At 47.2% G+C, this 18,088-nt stretch overlaps 1 non-coding gene across 1 annotated transcript; it reads right to left on the reverse strand.

Moving 5' to 3' along the window:
- Window positions 1–17,614: 17,614 nt before the first annotated feature.
- LOC128045852 (U6 spliceosomal RNA) lies at window positions 17,615–17,717 on the reverse strand. The gene has a single exon (XR_008199186.1). It is a non-coding gene; the product is annotated as a U6 spliceosomal RNA (small nuclear RNA).
- Between the last annotated feature and the right edge of the window lie 371 nt (window positions 17,718–18,088).

The raw sequence follows: 18,088 nt of genomic DNA on the forward strand, positions 1-18,088 counted from the left end.
CTTACTGTCTTGAATTGGTCAACAGTCATTTGGATGTATAAAGTTATGGTGCATGTGTCTGAAGCAATAGCACGCTGACTTCTTTTTATAAATAAGAGCATTGCTCTTATTTATAAACAGTGGTGTGCTGGTAAATATTGAACACGTGGCTCTCTGAGGGGGAAAAAAAAGCCCTCTTTGATGGGCTTTTACATTTCTGAGATGTAAATACTCCTGCTATAGCTGATTTCAAGCTGCTGCTGCTGCTGCTAAGTCGCGTCAGTCGTGTCTGATTCGGTGCTACCCCATAGACGGCAGCAGGATTATGGGAGCAGCAGTCCCTGGGATTCTCCAGGCAAGAATACTGGAGTGGGTTGCCATTTCCTTCTCCAGTGATTTCAAGCTACTAAACACAATATTAATTGGCTAGCGAAATTCCTGAATATTTAAAAATGAGCTCTTGCAAGCTCACTCCAGTACACGGTACATCATGAAAATTCTACACCGCTTTTGTGTTTTCACCATTACCCAGTTTGTTTGGGTGACTTTTTTGCTGTTTATACAGCACATGTCTCTGTATTGTATATTTTATCTCTTGCATCAATCCAATTATTACTCTTATCCTCAGAGACTAAGAGACTTCTCCAAGGTGGCAAAGCTTTCCTGTCTATTCCTGGGTTTGGGCTTTCTGTCTGGAGCTTGCTGCCAGCACCACGAGGGGCTGGAGAGATGTGTGCTTTGCCCAGTGTTCTGTTTGCTGGTGTTGCGGTGAGCTGCGGGAAGGACCCAGGGATCTGTTCTTGGCTCAGGATATACCTGTCAGTAACCAGACTGTGATGAAAGCTGGCCTTTGTTATGTTCCCTTGTGACCTGATGAACAAGTGACAAGGAGGCAAATTTATTATATTTTGGATGAACAGCTGTCACTTTAATGACCTAATTCAGGATCTGGATGGTGCCTCATTGCCTGACAGGCGAATGAAGTGATGAGCTCCCCTTTACAGTTTAGAGTTTCTTCTAGGTGGGTTCAGGGAGAGTGCTGCCCGAAGTTGTGTTCCTCGGGAGCCTCAGCTGAGGGCGGTGAGGGCTCCCCCAGGAGGTGAGAGGTGGACCTGCCGCCTATTCTTGCTTGGCTTCCCGGTGGCTCAGATGGTAAAGAATCTACCTGCAATGCAGGAGACCTGCCTTCGATCCCTGAGTTGGGAAGATCCCCTGGAGGAGGGCATGGCAACCCACTCCAGTATTCTTGCCTGGAGAATTCTGTGGACAGAGGAGCCCGGGCTGCAGTCCATGGGGTTGCAAAGAGTCAGACATGACTGAGTGAGTAACAATTTCTGACTCAAATGACGTCCAGTTTCAGGGCCTGTGAAGCGTCTGTGTTGGGGACTGTATGAGGCTTTCTGAGGGTGACCACGATATGTGATGGATAGAAAGCAAGTGTTATAATGGGCCTCAGTGATCTAGTTTCAGACCCTTCGCTTACAGATGAAGAGACTGAGGACCAGCAAGAGGAAGTGCTTTGCTCAAGGTCATACAGTAATCCTGGCAATGCCAGCCCCAGGCCCCAGGGCTCCTGACTCCCCACCCAGGGCTTGTCCCCTGCCCTTTGTGTCCCTGAGGGTGTGTGAACCTTGTGCCCTTTATCAGAGGCTGGCAGAGGAAGCCCAGCTTGAGCTCTTGGGAGCTCGGCCTGCTTCCTGGGTTTTTCCAGACTTCCCTGAGGAGGCTGGGCCACCTGTCTACACCACCTGGCATGTTCTGTTTAGATGAATCAAGCTGTACCAGGACGAGGAGGCCACAGAGGCCGCTTCCCAGGAGGGAACGCTCGTGGCGTGCGAGGGACAAGGAGGGGAGAGATGGGTGTAGACCCGGACCTGCCTTCCTCAGAGGCTGGGGCTGGAGTTCTGAAGGCAGAGGGCCCTGCCCGGCACCACGGCTGCTTTCCACCTGGGCGTAGACAGTGTCTCCCAGGTGGAGACCTTCCCAGCAATGTCCCTGGGTCGTGACGGCTCTGGTGAATTTCCAGGCACACCCAGTCCTGAGCCAGCAGTACTCTTGGCACATCAGGTCTCCAGCTGCCGTGGCTGGCTGGTCCTACAAGATGGTTTGGAGGCTCCAGGACAGCTGGCCAGGGCTGGACATCCTTGTTCTAGCAGATCTGCAGTGTTCCAGGAACTGTGATAAATCCTGTTGAGTATTGGCCAAGCAAGCCAGGAGGGGCAGGGAGTCCAGACCTTGGCTCGGTTTGGCAGAGTCATTCTCAACACCTGCCCTCTGTGAGGTGGGGAGCGGGGAGCACCAGGGAGGGGAGCGGCTCAGATCGTGCCCCAGCAGGGGGAGGGGGCATGGGGAGGACAGTAACAGGGGCATCAGGCTTTACAGTTTACCATGTGTGTTTTCGCGTATTATTTCATTCCATTCTCGCGGTCGCTTTCTTACTGTTTCCATTTTAAAACGAAAAAAACAGGGACACAGAAAGGTGAGTGACTTTGCTCAGCACGGCCCGGCCTGTCATCAGGTTTGAACCCCATCTGTCATTATCCAGCTGTGGAACCTTGAGCTGGTTGGGTCACTTTCTGAGCTTTGATCCCAGCTTTGCTACTCACTGCGGAGGCTGTGCAGGTAGCACTGTGCTTGGGTTACCCCCTGGGAGCCCAGTTCCTGAGACTTCTTCTTCCTTTCCCCCCTCCCGCAAACCACACAGCCAGCAGCCAGTGAGTTGGGCCTGGAATTGAGCTTCTATTCCATTTTTAGTTTTTTTTTTTCTCCCCTCTACCTTTCCCTTTGGTATGTGTAAGCTAAACTTTCCTTTTTTGGAAAGGGAATGCCTACTAACAAATAAAGGAAAACACAGGACTTCCCCGGGTGGGGGAGACGCCACACTCCCAATGCAGGGGCCCAGGTTCAGTCCCTGGTTGGGGAACTAGATCCTGCCCGCGGCAACTAAGAGCCTGCATGTGGCCACAAGGATGGGCCCAGACCAAAAAAAAAGAAAAGAGAGAAAGAGAAAAATATCAGGCTGGCTTGCCTGGGGCTCACCACACCTGCCTCTGGTCCCTCTCTCCCTTCCCTCCCTCCCTTCCTTTGTTTCCTCCGCAAGTGCGGACCCAGACTTGCAAGGGCCCCCTGGCAGGTTCTCCAGGGTTCTTAGACCTTCCCAGAAGCTTCTCCCACCTGCACTGGGACTGGGCCCTCAGGGTGGGCTCACTAGTGGATGGTCTGAGCCCACCTTGAACCTCGAGGGAGTGCTCAAACTCGAATCAGCCCTGGAGAAGGGTCAGCTGTGCTCTTTGGTGTCTCTGGGGCCCTGAGCAGCTTCTCAGCACACCCCAGGATGCCGACCCCTTCTCCCTCTGGCTCGGAAACTATAGAGGTTTTTCAATTGATAACCCACACATTTGGGAGGACCACACTCAAGATGGTACAAGCAGAAGTCAGGTGCAGTTCGGGGCTTGTTCAAACCACATTTCCCTCTGTCAATCCTTCTTCAGAGGCCTTGCTTTCATGACATCGATGGGACTAAACCTGATCAGCTAAAAAAAAAAAAAGTCAGTTATTTTCAGCTTCCATTAAGCCAAGCTGGTACAGGCTCTCTCCTTCCTTCTTCCCTTCCTCTCTCCGTCCCTCCGTCCCTCCCTTTCTTTCACATTTCTGATAGTCACTGATTTAATCACTGCAGCAATTCCCTCCCTCCCCGCCACCCGCTGGCAAGGGTTATGGATTTTATTCAGCACACAATGTACACAGTTGTTTTGGTCCCAGGATATAGTGACCTGTGGAGGCTGTACTTGTAATCAGGTAATTATTTTATTTGATTCCGTTTTTTTTCTTTTGCTAAATATCTCAGGCAAGCCCTGTTCCTGTGGCTTCAGCCCCATCCCTTGAATGACTGCTCCATGCTCCGCTCTCAGCCACCCTGACCTTTCGGATCCCGGTTCTTGGCATCCCCGGGTCTTGCTCCTTCTGTGTCTTTGAGCACTCTGTACTCTCTGCCTGGAACACCACTGCCCTTGCTGTTCTCTTGGCTCCTTCCTCCTCCGGCCTTGGTTCTTAGCCTATGTGTTGCTTTCTCCCCGACGTGCTTCCTCCCTAAGGTGAGATGTCCCTGCTCTGGAATTCCACACCCCCTTCTGTCTAGCCTTACCACACTGTGTGAAGGTCTGCTTCATCTTGCTCCCTGCTGCTCTCTGAGCGTTGTGAGGGCAGGCCCGGGTCCCTCTGATTTTTGTAACTCCCAGCATTCAGTGAAGTACCCATCACAGAGTAGGGGATGGTGAACAAAGTGAGTGTTGCTTGTGTCTGACTTTGTGTGACGCTATAGACTGTAGCCCGCCAGGCTCCTCTGTCCACGGAGTTCTCCAGGCAAGAATACTGGTGTGGGTAGCCATTCCCTTCTCCAGGGAATCTTCCCGACCCAGGGATCGAACCTGGGTCTCCTGCATTGCAGGCAGATTCTTCACAGTCTGAGCTACCAGGGAAGCCCAGTATTGTCAAATAAGTGAATGAGAGCGTGAACCATGGTTGGTCAGGAGGTATTTATTATGGCCATGGAAGTGCCTGGGCTCTTGGGCATATGGGTCCTTTAGCTCAGATGCCAGACCCACAGTGGTGGCTCGGCCGTGCTGACCTTGGTTTCCCAGGCTAAGGAGGTGGCAGCAGCCACAGTGGCTGAGCCCCAACCTGTGTCCCCTCCCCCCTCAACTCCATCCTTCTCCTTCTGTCCCTCCTGCCTCGGGGGTGGAGGGCCTGCCCCTGGTTCTCTGCAGTGTTTCACTCCCCACTAGTGAAACACTCCCCTCCATCCCTCTATCGAGGCCTTGGCTGCCTCAGTTAACTCCTTTCTGTTGGATTTCCCAGTTTTCTCCACCTTCGCCTGTCCTAAAACAGCTTCCGTTCCGTCTGCTGACCCCTCAGTCACCATCTCAGTCTTCTCTTCCTTTTACTCCTTCACACCCTGCAATTGGACCTCCCCTCCCATGTCTTCTGAAACAGCCTCTCACAGGTCACCCACCGCGGACACGTCTTCAGTTCTCACTCCTGGCCCGCCTGCATCTGCGGGAAGACCACCCACTCCCTCTCTCTCGAATTCACTTTTCTTGGTTCTCCTGCCTCTCTGCTCCTGCCTTTTCTATTTCTGACTCCTCCTCCCTTCTTGTCCTAGAAATACAGGTGTTCTTCAGGCCCTCGCCTTCTGTTCTCTCTCTTCCCCTCTTCCCTTGGTGAGCTCATCTTGATGTGGATGACTCCCAAATTTTCTTGCTTCGCTGCACATGCCACTAGTTATACTCAAGCCAGCCTTGTCACAACCCCTCCAAGTCTGCTCCTTCCCTTCTGTGTTCCGTTGCTCAAACTCGAGCAGGGTGCTCAGGCTGAGATGGATCTCTCAGACTTTTGAAACCTTGATGAAAAGCTCTCTGGAAAGGTCACAAGAAGTTTTGGTCTTCAGAAGTGATGACTTCAATTCTTTTTGGAGCAGGCAGTTCCTTTGTTTCAGAAAAAATTGCCCAAAGCAGTCCCTTCATTATATGTGTGTAAAGTAAGCATTTACCCATTGTTCTCAGGGAGAGGTGAAGTCATGGGGTCCTTGAGTGCGTTCCCAGCTGTCCAGTCATTCTGTTTGGTAATAGCAACTTTTGCATATAGTTGAGTCAGAGCTCTGCCTCTGAGACTTTCTTACTTTCAGAGGTGGTGGTTGGGGTGGGTGGTGGTTGGGGTGGGTGGTGGTTGGGGTGGGTGGTGGTTGGGGTGGGTGGTGGTTGGGGTGGGTGGTGGTTGGGGTGGGTGGTGGTTGGGGTGGGTGGCGGGCAGTTGCAGGGAGAAGTGTTTCTTGAATCTTTGTGAATATGGGGGACCCTGAGCAGCAGACTGCTGTTTGTTCTTCAGTGTTGAGTGTTCTTGTTGGGCCAGTAGTCCGTGGGGCATCCAGAGCCGAGTGAAGACCGGCTGGCAGGATGCATGGTCCCCACACCTCTCCGGGAGGGGAGACTGAAGCCAGAGCAGTCTGGCCCTGGTGCATCCCACCTGGATTGGACGGGCTGCAGGTCCTCTAGGCGTGTGACCGTGGTGTCCCTCACTAGGCTGAAGGCAGCATGAGGGCGGGGACTCTGCGTCTGTCCGATGAGGTAATGAATGGGGAAACAGTGTGTTCTGCTGTCTCTGGGGTCATAGAGCAGGAGCACCCTCTCTTGGTAGGCTGGGGTTTCTCCCAAGGGCCCATCACCCCAGGAAGCAGATGCTCCTGGCTAAGGAAGGCAGATATCTGGCTGGCTATGGGGGAGTCATCTTTTTTCCCTCTGCAGGTGGGCTGGGAGTGTGTTATGGAGGGCCTGTGGGCCCTGGGAGTGGCCCCTTCTCTGGTAGCTGGGGTTGTTTATCCTCTGTATGCTTGTCTTCCATCACCCTCAGAGTCTGAAGGCACAGCCAGTGGGCCTGCCCATCGGGTTTGTGGGGCTGGGGTGAGAGGCCTGCATAATATTACATGGCCAAATATTTAAAAGTTATAAGGAACACAAACTGTTTTCTTTATAAACAATAAAATACCTTCTAACCTTCTACTTTGGCAAATATAACTTTATAACAACAAAACTAGGAAATATGTAGCTCCAAGTTGGCAACATAATCAAAACTGATTGAATTTAATTTTGTGCCTGTCCGGGTGTTTTGTTAATGGGCCAGAGATGACTGGATAAGTAATAAAGACAAATACCATTCATAAATTATTATATAATTTCCATGGAACTGATTTTCCTTGTCTTTATTTTAATAAAATCACTAATTGTATCGATTTGGTCAAGATTTTCCCTAGTTTGTGTGCTGTTGATAGCAATGAACTAAAGAATAAAAGCACAAAGAACACTTTCCAAAAAGTACAGACCTTGAATTGTTTCATCAATTCAACGTAAATTGAAGCAAATGTAAAACACTATCAAGTGAAAATTAATTACCATATATTTTCAAAGAAATCCCCTTTCTTCCAAAAATCATCTATTAAAATGCACACTACTAATTCAAATAGAAAAATATAAAAATGTAAAGCAAATATTTTGAATAAAGCTGATGACTTAAATTTTTATTTTATGAAAATTCAGTTAAATCTTTTTTTTATTTTGGCTACACCTTGACTTGTGGGATCTTAGTGCCCTGACCTGGGATTGAACCCAGGCCACACAGTGAAAGCTTGAAATCCTAACCACTAGGCCATCAGTTGAATCTTATTACATGCTTTTATAAGCATAAAACTATTTCCAGCTCTAGTATTCAGCATTCTTCTGGTGGCCAAGGTAAACAATCAGTACCAAGCTGTATGCATTTCCATCTAGACCTCCACATTTACAAATTGAGGAGTAATACGAATGATTTGATATTGAAAATATTTCTCAAAAATCACATGCAAGAGTTGCGAATACTCCGCTCATTCCTGAATACTTTATGATTGAAACAGGAAGAGAAGCAAGAACATCAATACCCCCTTCCTGGGAAAGGATGTATTGTTACATGATTTAAAAGGAAGGATCCAGCAAATGGATTGCTTTTTCTTTTCATTTGCTGAAGACTTCCTCAGGACTCTGCCTTGCCTTCTAAAGCAGGTCCATCTCTAGCCCTGGCTGCACCATGGCCACACCTTGTCCTGACCCTTGGCTTAGGTGTCTTTGACAGGAAGCCATGGGGCCAGAGACATGGAAGAACACGGGTCACAACAGAGAATGTTTAGGGTTGCACACTGCACTGTGTGTGCCCTGAGCTACGCTTCTGAGAGAGGGAGGTGTCTGTGTGTGTCTGTGTGTATGTTTATTATTAACAGCTGTGTTCTAACAGTATTTACATACCATACCACTCGCCCATTTCAATGAATAGGTCAGTGGTTTTTAGTATGTTCACACAGTTGTGCAACCATTAGCACCAATTTCAGTGTCTTTTTCTCTTTTTATCAACTACTAAAGACATGCTGCACCCATGAGCTGTCGCCTCTCCTTCTCCCCTCTCCCAAGTCCCTGGCAACTACTAGTCTACTTCCTTCTGTATGAGTTTGCCTATTTTGTACATTACATATAAACAGAATCATAAGATGTGCCTTTTTGTGGCTGACTTTTTTTACTTAGCATAATGTTTTCAAGGCTTGTCCAAGCTGAAGCACGTATCAGCACGTCATTTCTTTCTGTGACTGAATGAGATTCCAGTGTTTGGAGAGACCACATTTTGTTTACCCAGTTTCCTGTTGATGGACATTTGGACTGTTTCCACTTCTTGTGGCTATTGTGAACCATGCTGCAGTGAACATCCATGTACAAGCTTTTGTGTGGATGTATGTTTCTGTTCTTTTGGAGATGCACTTAAGAGGGAATGGAATTGCTGAGTCACTCGTGTTCTTTAACAATATTTCTGTGTATGCGTGTGTGTTTGGGTATATGCGTGTGTGTGTGCACGCGTGCAGGAGGTCCCAGGACAGGGCTCCTTGGCCTAGGTCTAAGAATGGTGCTGGCAGCCTAGTTTCTGCAGCGCAGTGGGGAATGAAAGCAAAGGCTTTTGTCACAATGGTGCTGGGCGGCTAGAAAGGCATGTAGGACCAGAATGGCAGCAGCCAGTCAGTTGCAGTTTGGGTCATTTACAGGAGATGTGGTCGACCTCATTTTGCAGTCCTCGTGTGGTGAGGTGTTACCCTCCTGGTTTAGGGCCCTTGCTCTCCTCATCACCTAGGCTTAAAATCTGCAGCACAGCTTCTTGTCTCATCAATAGCTCTCCTGCCTGCCCTCTTCTCTGTACTCCCTCTGCAGCTGTCCTAGCTCAACTGCCTGCCATTTATTACCTCTTGTTTGCCTTCAGTATTTTCTGGTCCCTGGTTTCCCTGGTGGCCCAGTGGTAAAGAATCTGGCTGCCAATGCAGGCAGATGTAAGAGACGCGGGTTCAATCCCTGGGTCAGGAAGATCCCCTGGAGGAGGGCACGGTATTGCTGGGAGAATCCCCATGGACAGAGGAGCCTGGCGGCTTGCAGTCCATAGGGTCGCACGGAGCTGGACACGACTGAAGCGGCTTAGCACGCATAGACGTATGCCAATGCAGGAGACACGGGTTTGATCCCTGGTCTGGGAAGATCCCGCAGGCTGCGGAGCAACTAAGCCCGTGCACCACAACTACTGAGCCTGTGCTTTAGAGTCTGTGAGCTGCAACCTCTGAGCCCAGGCGCCCTAGAGCCGTATACTGAAACTGCTGAGCCCGAGTGCGGCAACCACTGAAGCCTGCATTTCTGGAGCCTGTGCTCAGCAACGAGAGAAGCCACAGCAATGAGGTGCCTGTGCACCACAACTAGAGTATCCTGAGCAGCAGTGAAGATCCAGCACAGCCAGAAATAAGAAGCAAATAAATTAGAAAATTTCTGGTCACAGAAATAATGTATGGATATACAAACCCAACACATTGCAGAAATATGAAATCTAAAACATTGCATCTCCCTGCATACAGAATCCCCTCAAAATAACTGTCACAAACAGTTTAGTATATTCTCTTCCAACATTTTTATACACATATTAACATATTTTATTTCTTTTTAAAAACAAAAATAGGATAGTATTGTGTATAAGGCTCGATCCACAACTTGCTTTTCTCTCCATTGGACTATATTAGATGTCTTTTCTAGAAAATACATATAAGTCTGCCTCATTCTTTTAAGTCTATTGTGCAGCTATACAATAGTTTATGTAACCAGTCCCCAGTTTATGGACATTTCAGTTATGGCCAAGTTTCTGCCATGATAAACAGTGCTGCAATGTTTTTGTATACATTTCTCTTTATGCATTTGTGAGAGTTTGTCTGCAGGATAAACACCCAGAAGTGAAAATATTGGGTCAGAGAACACAGACATTTAATATTTCAAATAGATACTACCCAAGTTGCCTCCAGAAGCATTTGTTGTTCAGTCACTCAGTCGTGTCCGACTCTTTGCGACCCCATGGACTGCAGCATGCCAGGGTTCCCTGTCCTTCATGATCTCCCAGAGTTTGCTCAAACTCATGTCCATTGAGTCGGTGATGCCATCCAACCATCTCATTGTGTTGCTCCCTTCTCCTCCTGCCCTCAATCTTTCCCAAATCAGGGTCTTTTCTAATGAATCGGCTTTTCACATCAGGTGGCCAAAGTCCTGGGGCTTCACCTTCAGCATCAGTCCTTCCAATGAATATTCAGGGTTGACTTCCTTTAGGATTGACAGGTTTGACCTCCTTGCTGTCCAAGGGACTCTCAAAAGTCTTTTCCAGCACCACAATCGAAAGGCATCAATTCTTTGGTGCTCAGCCTTTTTTTATTGTCCAACTCTAATATCCATACATGACTACTGGGAAAACCATAGCTTTCACTATATGGACCTTTGTAGGCAAAGTAATGTCTCCGCTTTTTAATACACTGTCTAGGTTTGTCATAGCTTTCTATTCAAAGAGCTAGTGTCTTTTAATTTCATGGCTCCAGTCACCATCCACAGTGATTTTGAAATCCAAGAAAATAAAGTCTGTCACTGTTTCCATTCTTTCCCCATCTATTTGCCATGAAGTGATGGGACCGGATGCCATGATCTTTGTCTTTTGAGGCATTGCATAGTTTATGGTGTCATTATCAGTTCACGAGAATGCTGGTTTCCCTGCCCCTGCCAGCCCTGGATATCTTTGACCGTTGCCTTTGATCAGTCTTGGCAGCATGTCCTCTTGCCTCCCCTGTGGCATCAGCTTCCTAAAGCCCCTTCTACTCCCAGCTTCTCTCCATTTGCATGTCAATCTTCCATTACCTAGTTTTAATAATGACCTTGACAACTTAAAAAACCCCTCTAAAAAATTGAAATAGGCTTGTCCGGGACACCTTTATTCAGCCAATCAACATGTAGTCATTGCCTATTGATCAGGTGCCAGGCACTGTCTAAGTGCAGTGCTGAATGAGAATGATAAGGCCTCTGCTGTTGCGGAGTTTAATTCTTGTAGTGGGGGATGGATCACAAAGGAAGAAGCAGAAAATGATGGAGCAGGTAGTCTGCGTGTGAGGTCACTTCAACCTTATGGACTGTAGCCCGCCAGGCTCCTCTGTCCATGGGATTCTCCAGGCAAGAATGCTGGAGTGGGTAGACGTTCCCTTCTTCAAGGGATCTTCCCGACCCAGGGATCGAACTCGTGTCTCTTATGCCTCTTGCATCAGCAGGTGGATTCTTTACCACTAGCACCACCTGGGAAGCCCAACAGTCAGTTTACTTACTAGACAGTTAAGTGTTATCCTGAGAATTAATACAGGGAGACGTGATGGTTGCTAGGAGGTTGGTTGAGGTTGAATGGTTAAGAAAAGAACTTCTGAGGAAAAAAGCACATAAACCGAGCTCTGAAGGACAAGAGCAAAGATTGGGGAGCAGCATGTGCAAAGGCCGGAAAGTAAGAAGGAGCTTGGCTTCTTAGTGGGGGACGTTGAGAGAGAACGATGGACGAGTGGGTGGAGTGTGGGCTGCTGCCACTGCCCGACGGTTTTGCCGTGGAGGGGGAGGAAAGCTTGGGGCGAGCCCCTGGAAGGGGACATGAGACTGTGGGAAGATGTGTACGGACACGAGATGCCGAAGCATGCTTACGTGCTGATGGGTGGCTTTGGGAGAAGAGAAGCTCGTGATGCAGGTCTGAGGGCCTGGGCAGGAGCTGTGTCCTTGGGGAGCGGGGGAGCGTGGAATCAAGGCACCTGGATGGACCTAGGACATTATTCCTCCTCACAGGAGGGAAGCGGACAGGCGGTCTTGATGTGAGTAGGCCCGTGGTTTGTGGTAAGGAGAGGAGGGGGTTCCTGTCAGATTGCACCAGGTTTTTCCCCAGGAAGTAGAAAGCGAGGGCATTGGCGTGGTGGTGGTATGAAGTGGCAGGGGTGGGAGGAGAATGTGGGAGGTGTGAAGGGTGAGAGGAGGAGAGTGTATATCACTTTGGAGTCTGGGGAAATGTCATTCTGAGGAGGCAGACGGGGCTCACTGAGCATGCGGGTGCTCACTGGAAATGAAAAAAAAAATTATTTGGCTGCTCTGGGTCTTTTGTTGCAGCATGGGGAATCTTCCAGTCGCAGCAAGCGAACTCTTAGTTGCCACATGTGGATGTGGAGTCCAGTTCCCTGATCGGGGATCGAATCTGGGCCCCCTGTCTTGGGAGTGTGGAGTCCTAGCCACTGGACCACCAGGCAAGCCCGTCATCTGAGCCTGACTTACAGCTGTGCCCAGCTGTCGAGTCGGAGGGAAGCCTTCTGTTCTTCCAGGCCCAGCAGTCGCACTCCTCGCTTCGCTCGCTCACTGCCTTCGTTGGGAGCACGAGGTGGGAGCCCAGGTGAATTCTGCACCTGAGAGCTGGCAGGAGGAGGCAGGCGAGGAGGGAGGGAGAGCAGTGGAAGAGAACCAAGCAGGCCCATGTCCCCAGCTCAGGAAGTCAGTGACCCTGGGCAGCGGCAGGAGGCCTGGCAGGGCTGGAGGCTAATTTTAGAAGGCCTCCAGGTTCCATTGTTCCGGGTGAAGCTGGGCAATGGAGGCGGTGGCTTGGGGCGGTGATACCAGTGTGGGAAAGGAAGCGAGGCTTCGTGTGAGAAGGATGGAAACTCTGAGAGTGGTGTGCAGGTTTCGGCCCTTGGGGACGCTCTGCCCCGGTTCCCACGGGGCAGGTAGGAAGCCACCCCTCCCCTGACTCCTTTCTTCCATCGTCCTGCTGAGCACGTGGTTGGCTGGAACCCTCAGCACCCACGCCCACTCCAGCACTGTTGACCGCAGCCAGCTCTCAGGCCGGTGGAGGGTAAATGCCAGTCCATCAGAGGAGCACAGTGGCCCTGTGCGACTGTCCCCACTGCTGGTGAGGCAGCTAGGTCCACTTTACGTGGAGGGATTTGAGGCCCAGATGCAACCAGTGACTGCCCAGGGTCTCACTTTGGCAGCTGCGCCCTGTCAAGATGTACCGGCTGCTGGTTTAGTCGCTGTTGTGTCCGACTCTCACGACCCCATGGACTGTAGCCCGCCAGGCTCCTCTGTCCATGGGATTCTCCAAGCAAGAATACTGGAGTGGGTTGCCATTTCTTTCTCCAGGGGATCTTCCTGACCCAGGAATTGAACCTGGGTCTCCTGCACTGCAGGCATGTTCTTTACTGACTAAGCTATGAGGGAAGGCATGATCTACCGGGGATTCCTAGATTTATGGGAGGACAGAACACTGTTGTTGCCCTGGTGAGGTTGGCTGCTGTTCGCATAGCAGACTGTAGGCACAGTGGAGATGCTTTTCTGAGAATTCATGTAAGAAGAGAGGCAGTGCAGGAATCCAGGAATGGGCCCCCACCAGGTGCTAGCTGCGTGACCTTGAGCAAGCCATTTAACCTCTGGGAGACCCCAGGTCCTCATCTGCTATGTGGGCCCCAGAATCCCTGGCTGGTTCTCAGCTTGGATGAGATAATGTGCTGGAAAGCACTGCCCAAGAAGGAACTCTAATCAACATGAAGCTCTGAGGCCACATCAAAGGCTGGATTTTTATCTCAGCCCAAGGGGAAAAGGCTCGCTTCTCAAAAGGAGAAAGGATTCTTTGTAATTATGTCAGGGTTTCATGGCTAAGTGGATCTTGTTGTTAAAGTCTCATGACTGAAGGGCACACAGGGGAGAGGGATGAGGCGTGCCCAGGCTAGGAAAATTCCAGACCCCGTTGGTCTCCAAGGTCCTCTCGAGGTGGAGAGCTCTTACAGGCAGGGAAAGCCATTCAAGAAGGCCACTTGCATGATTTAGAATTCTGAAGATGACTTGATAGCTGGGTATGTTCTTTGTTGCTTAATAGGTTTTTTCCAGTTAATTCTCCTGGGTTCTTTCCATTTCCTGGGCAGAAGGAGTCAGCTTTAATATATCCCCACTGGCAATAAGCTGCTGCCTGGTAAACGGAGGTGAGAAGGTGAAGATTCAAGGGGAATAGAGGACTTAGGGAAAGGATCTCAGCTCCAGGGTTGGAGGGAAGTCAGGCTGTCCTCAAGGTAACATAGTCAGCTGATCATTCTTACTTCTCTTATTAGCTGGCGAAAGCCTACTTAGCCTATAAATCAAAGGTCCAATAATGTCCCCTCTGGGAAGACTTCTCCAGTATTATCAGACAAAATTAATGAGCTGTCTTCTATGCTCCTATATCAATAAGGATGCTTTCAGATGCAACTAAGAGGAAATTCCATTCAAATGGACTTAAATAATAAAGAGAATTTATTATCTCAGATGCCTAAGAATTTCAGAAGGAACAGCTTCAGGCATGGTTTGATCAGGACGCCGGCTCTTTTCGTCATTCGTCCTCTAGATTCTAGCCTCTTCAGACTTGTTGGCTTTGTTTTCAGACTGACTTCTCTCAAGGAGTCAAGATGGGTGCCAGCAGCGATAAAGACTGCATTCATCCTTCTTGACTTAAGGGCAGAAAGAGAGAATGTGTTCTTCCCCAGCCATAGAGCAAAAGCCTTAAACCCCACTGTGGTTAGACTGACATAAAGTGGATAAGAGAATCCACGCACCAGTTCATATTAGAGCTTCTCTTCCCGAATCAGTCAGTGTGTGGTACAAGCAATGAAATTATGCCAGGCAGATCACCTTGGAACTGGAGTGAGAGCAATCTCATCTAAGCACGTGGCTCCTACAAAGTAGGAGTGGGGTGGTTCCCAGAGGGAGCGTTTTTAGGACAGAGTTGAGGGCACTTATTGCCGGGAATGTAACCAACTAATGCCCACTATCCTCCCACGGCACTTGGCAGCCTGTACTAAAATCGGGTGCATTTTGTTAGGCTCTCCAAGTCCCCTTAATTGTGTTGAAGTTCAGTTTATCGTTTTTTCTTTTACTATTGTATCTGTTGATCTATAGCTTCAATACAATCCCAATCAAAACCCCAGTCTGACCCAAGGTCACAAAGATTTTCTCCTATGTTCTCTTCTAAAAGTTTTATAAATTTAGGTTTTACATTTAAGCCTATGATCCATTTTAATTTGATTTCTGTATGTAGTGTGAGGTATAGATTGTTAGATTTTTTTTTTTTTTGCATATAAATATCCAGTTGTTCTGGCATGATTTATTGAAAAGACTATCTTTTCTCTACTGAATTGCCTTTCCACACTTGTTGAAAATCAGTAGTATACATATGAGTGTGTGCTAAGTCACTTCAGTCGAGTCCGACTCTGTGAGACCGTGTGGATTGTAGCCCACTGGGCTCCTCTGTCCATAGGGATCTTCCCCAGCCAGGGATTGAACCGGAGTCTCTTAAGTCTCCTGCATTGGCAGGCAGGTTCTTTAACCACTAATACCGCTGGGGAAGCCCTGTGTACACATATGTCTAGGCCTGTTTCTGCACTCTCTATTCCTTTCTGTTGATCTATTTGTCTACTTTTTAAAAACTCCACACTGTCTTAATTATTTTAGCTAGATAATTAGTCTTCAAACCAGGTAGTATAAATCCTCCAACTTTGTTTTTCAAGGTTTTTCAGCTCCTCAAGGTCCTTTGCGTTTCCACATTCATAAACTTTAGAACAAGCTCGTAAATATCTATTAAAAAGCTGGCTGGGGTTCTGATTGGGATTGCATTGAATCCCATAGACACTTTGGAAGAACTGGCATTTTAACATCCCTGATCCATGACTGTGGTATATATCTGTCCACTTATTTAGTTCTTCTCAGCCAGGTTTTGTAATTTTTAGTGCACAGATGTTGCATGTCTTTGATCAGATCTACCCCTACGTCGTAGTTTTAAAACTACTGTAATTGTCATTTATTTTGTTGTCATTACTTATTTATTGGTAATAAGTAGAAATACAATTGAGTTTTGTATATTGATCTTGTATCCTGCAACTTTGAATTCACTTATCATTTCCAGTAGCTCTTTTAGAGAACTTCATCAAATTTTCTCCATCGATGATTATGTCATCTCTGAATAGAGACAGTGGTTTTTCTGTTTTTTGCTTTGTTTTGTTTAGTCGCTAAGCCATGTCTGACTGTTTTGAGACCCTCTGGACCATAGCCTGCCAGGCTCTTTTGTCCGTGGGATTTTTTCCCAGGAAAGAATGGTGGAACGTGTTGCCATTTCCTTTTCCAGGGGATCTTCCTGACCCAGGGGTAGAACCCATGTCTCCTATGTCTCCTGCACTGCAGGTGGATTCTTTATCGCTGAGCCACCACGGAAGCCTAAAGGCAGTTTCACTTCTTTCTAATATGGATGTCTTTTATTTCTTATCTTGTTGCGCTGGCTGGAAACTTTAGTACCATCGTCAGAATAGGTGATGAGTTTGGATGTCACTCATTCCCAGTCTTGGGCAGAAAGCCCTTAGACTTTAACCATTATGTATGCTGTTAACCATAGTTATTTTTGTAGATGTCTTTTATCAGACTGGGGAGGTTTGTTCTATTACTGATTCGCTGAAGGTTTTTAATCAGGAATGTATGTTGGATTTCATCAAATACTTTTGCCACATCTAAAAATACCTCTTTTTCTTTTTACATTTGTTATTAATAACATAGGGAATTATATTGATTGATTTTCAAATGTTAGACCAATTTTGCCTTTGTTGGCTAAATCTCACTTGATCATGGTATTTTATCCTTTATATATATGTATATATATATTCTTTTTATATATAGCAAAATTCAATTTGCTAAATTTTGGTGTAGAATTTTTGTATCCATGTTTGTGAGGAATTTTGGCCTTGTTTTCTTTTCTTGTAATGCCTTTGTCTTGTTTTGGTATCAGAGTAATTCCAGCTTCATAGAATGAGTTAGGGGTACTTCCTCCTCTTCAATTATCTGGAAGAGTTTGTGTAAAATTGGTATTATTTCTTCCTTGAATACTTGGTAGAATTCATCAGTCAAGACATGCAGGGCTGGGGTTTCTTTGTGGGAAGATTTTAAACAAGGAAATTTCCTTAATAAATATAAAAATAAATAGGATTATTCACATTATCTATTTCTTTCTGTATGAACTTTGGTAGTTTGCGTCTTTCAAGCAATTTGTCCATTTAAGTTGTCAAATTTATTGGCATAGAGTTGTTTGCAATATTTCCTCATTATCTTCTTAATACCTAAGAATATGGAGGTTTGTTACTTTCTCAGTCCTGATGTTGATGACTTTTTGTCTTTCCTCTTTTTCCTGATTGATTTGGCTAGAGATTTATCAATTAAAAAAAAAAAGTTACCAGTTTATTTAAGGATATACAGAGATACACGGGGCAAAGTCTGGGAGGGCCCCGAGCACAGGAGTCTCTGTCCCTGTGGAGCTGGGGACCGTTGTTCTACCACGATGAGGATGTGTTCACCAACCTGCAAGCTCCCCGAACCCCGTGCTATTGGGATTTTATGGAGGCTTCCTCGTGTAGGCATGGTCAGTTTTAATTAACTCCATTTCCAGCCTCTCTCCCCTCTCTGGAGGATGAGGAGTAGGACTGAAAACTTCAGGCTTCTAATCACAGCTTGGTATTTCTTGTGACCAGCTGTTATCGTGGAGTCACAGATTCATCAGTTTCATTTATGTTCTCAAAGACGCAGCTTTTGGTTTGATAGATTTTTTTTCTTAATTTTTTAGGTTTTCTATTTCATTGATTTCCACTGATACTCCTTTCTTTCATTTGCTTAGGTTTTAAATTTTCTCTTCTTTCCTTCACTTTTTCTTTTAAAATATGGAATGCGTTCACCAATTTGCCTGTCATCCTTACCCAGGGGCCATGCTAATCTTCCCTGTATTGTTCCTGCGTTGGCAGGCGGATTCTTTTCCACTAGCGCCACCTGGGAAGCCCTGTATGGTTCCAATTTTAGTATATGTGCTGCTGAAACGAGCACCCCAACTTCTTAACATTAAAGCTAAAGTCACTTGTTTGAGATCCTTATTCTTTAAAAAGATTTTTTTTGGCTGTACCCTGTGGGACCTTAGTTCTCTGACCAGGGATTGAGTCCACACACCCTGCAGCGGAAGTACAAAATCTTAATCGCTGAACGATTCTTTATTCTTTTCTAATACAGGTATTTGGTGCTATAATTTTTATGTATTGTTTCGTGGCAAATTATAATCTGTGTGTTTTCTTTTCATCCAAAATACTTTCTGTTGTCCCTTTTGATTTCTTCTTTGACCCATGGATTATTTGGAGGTG

The sequence above is a fragment of the Budorcas taxicolor genome, chromosome 3, assembly GCF_023091745.1.
Source record: "Budorcas taxicolor isolate Tak-1 chromosome 3, Takin1.1, whole genome shotgun sequence".
Classification (NCBI taxonomy): domain Eukaryota; kingdom Metazoa; phylum Chordata; class Mammalia; order Artiodactyla; family Bovidae; genus Budorcas; species Budorcas taxicolor.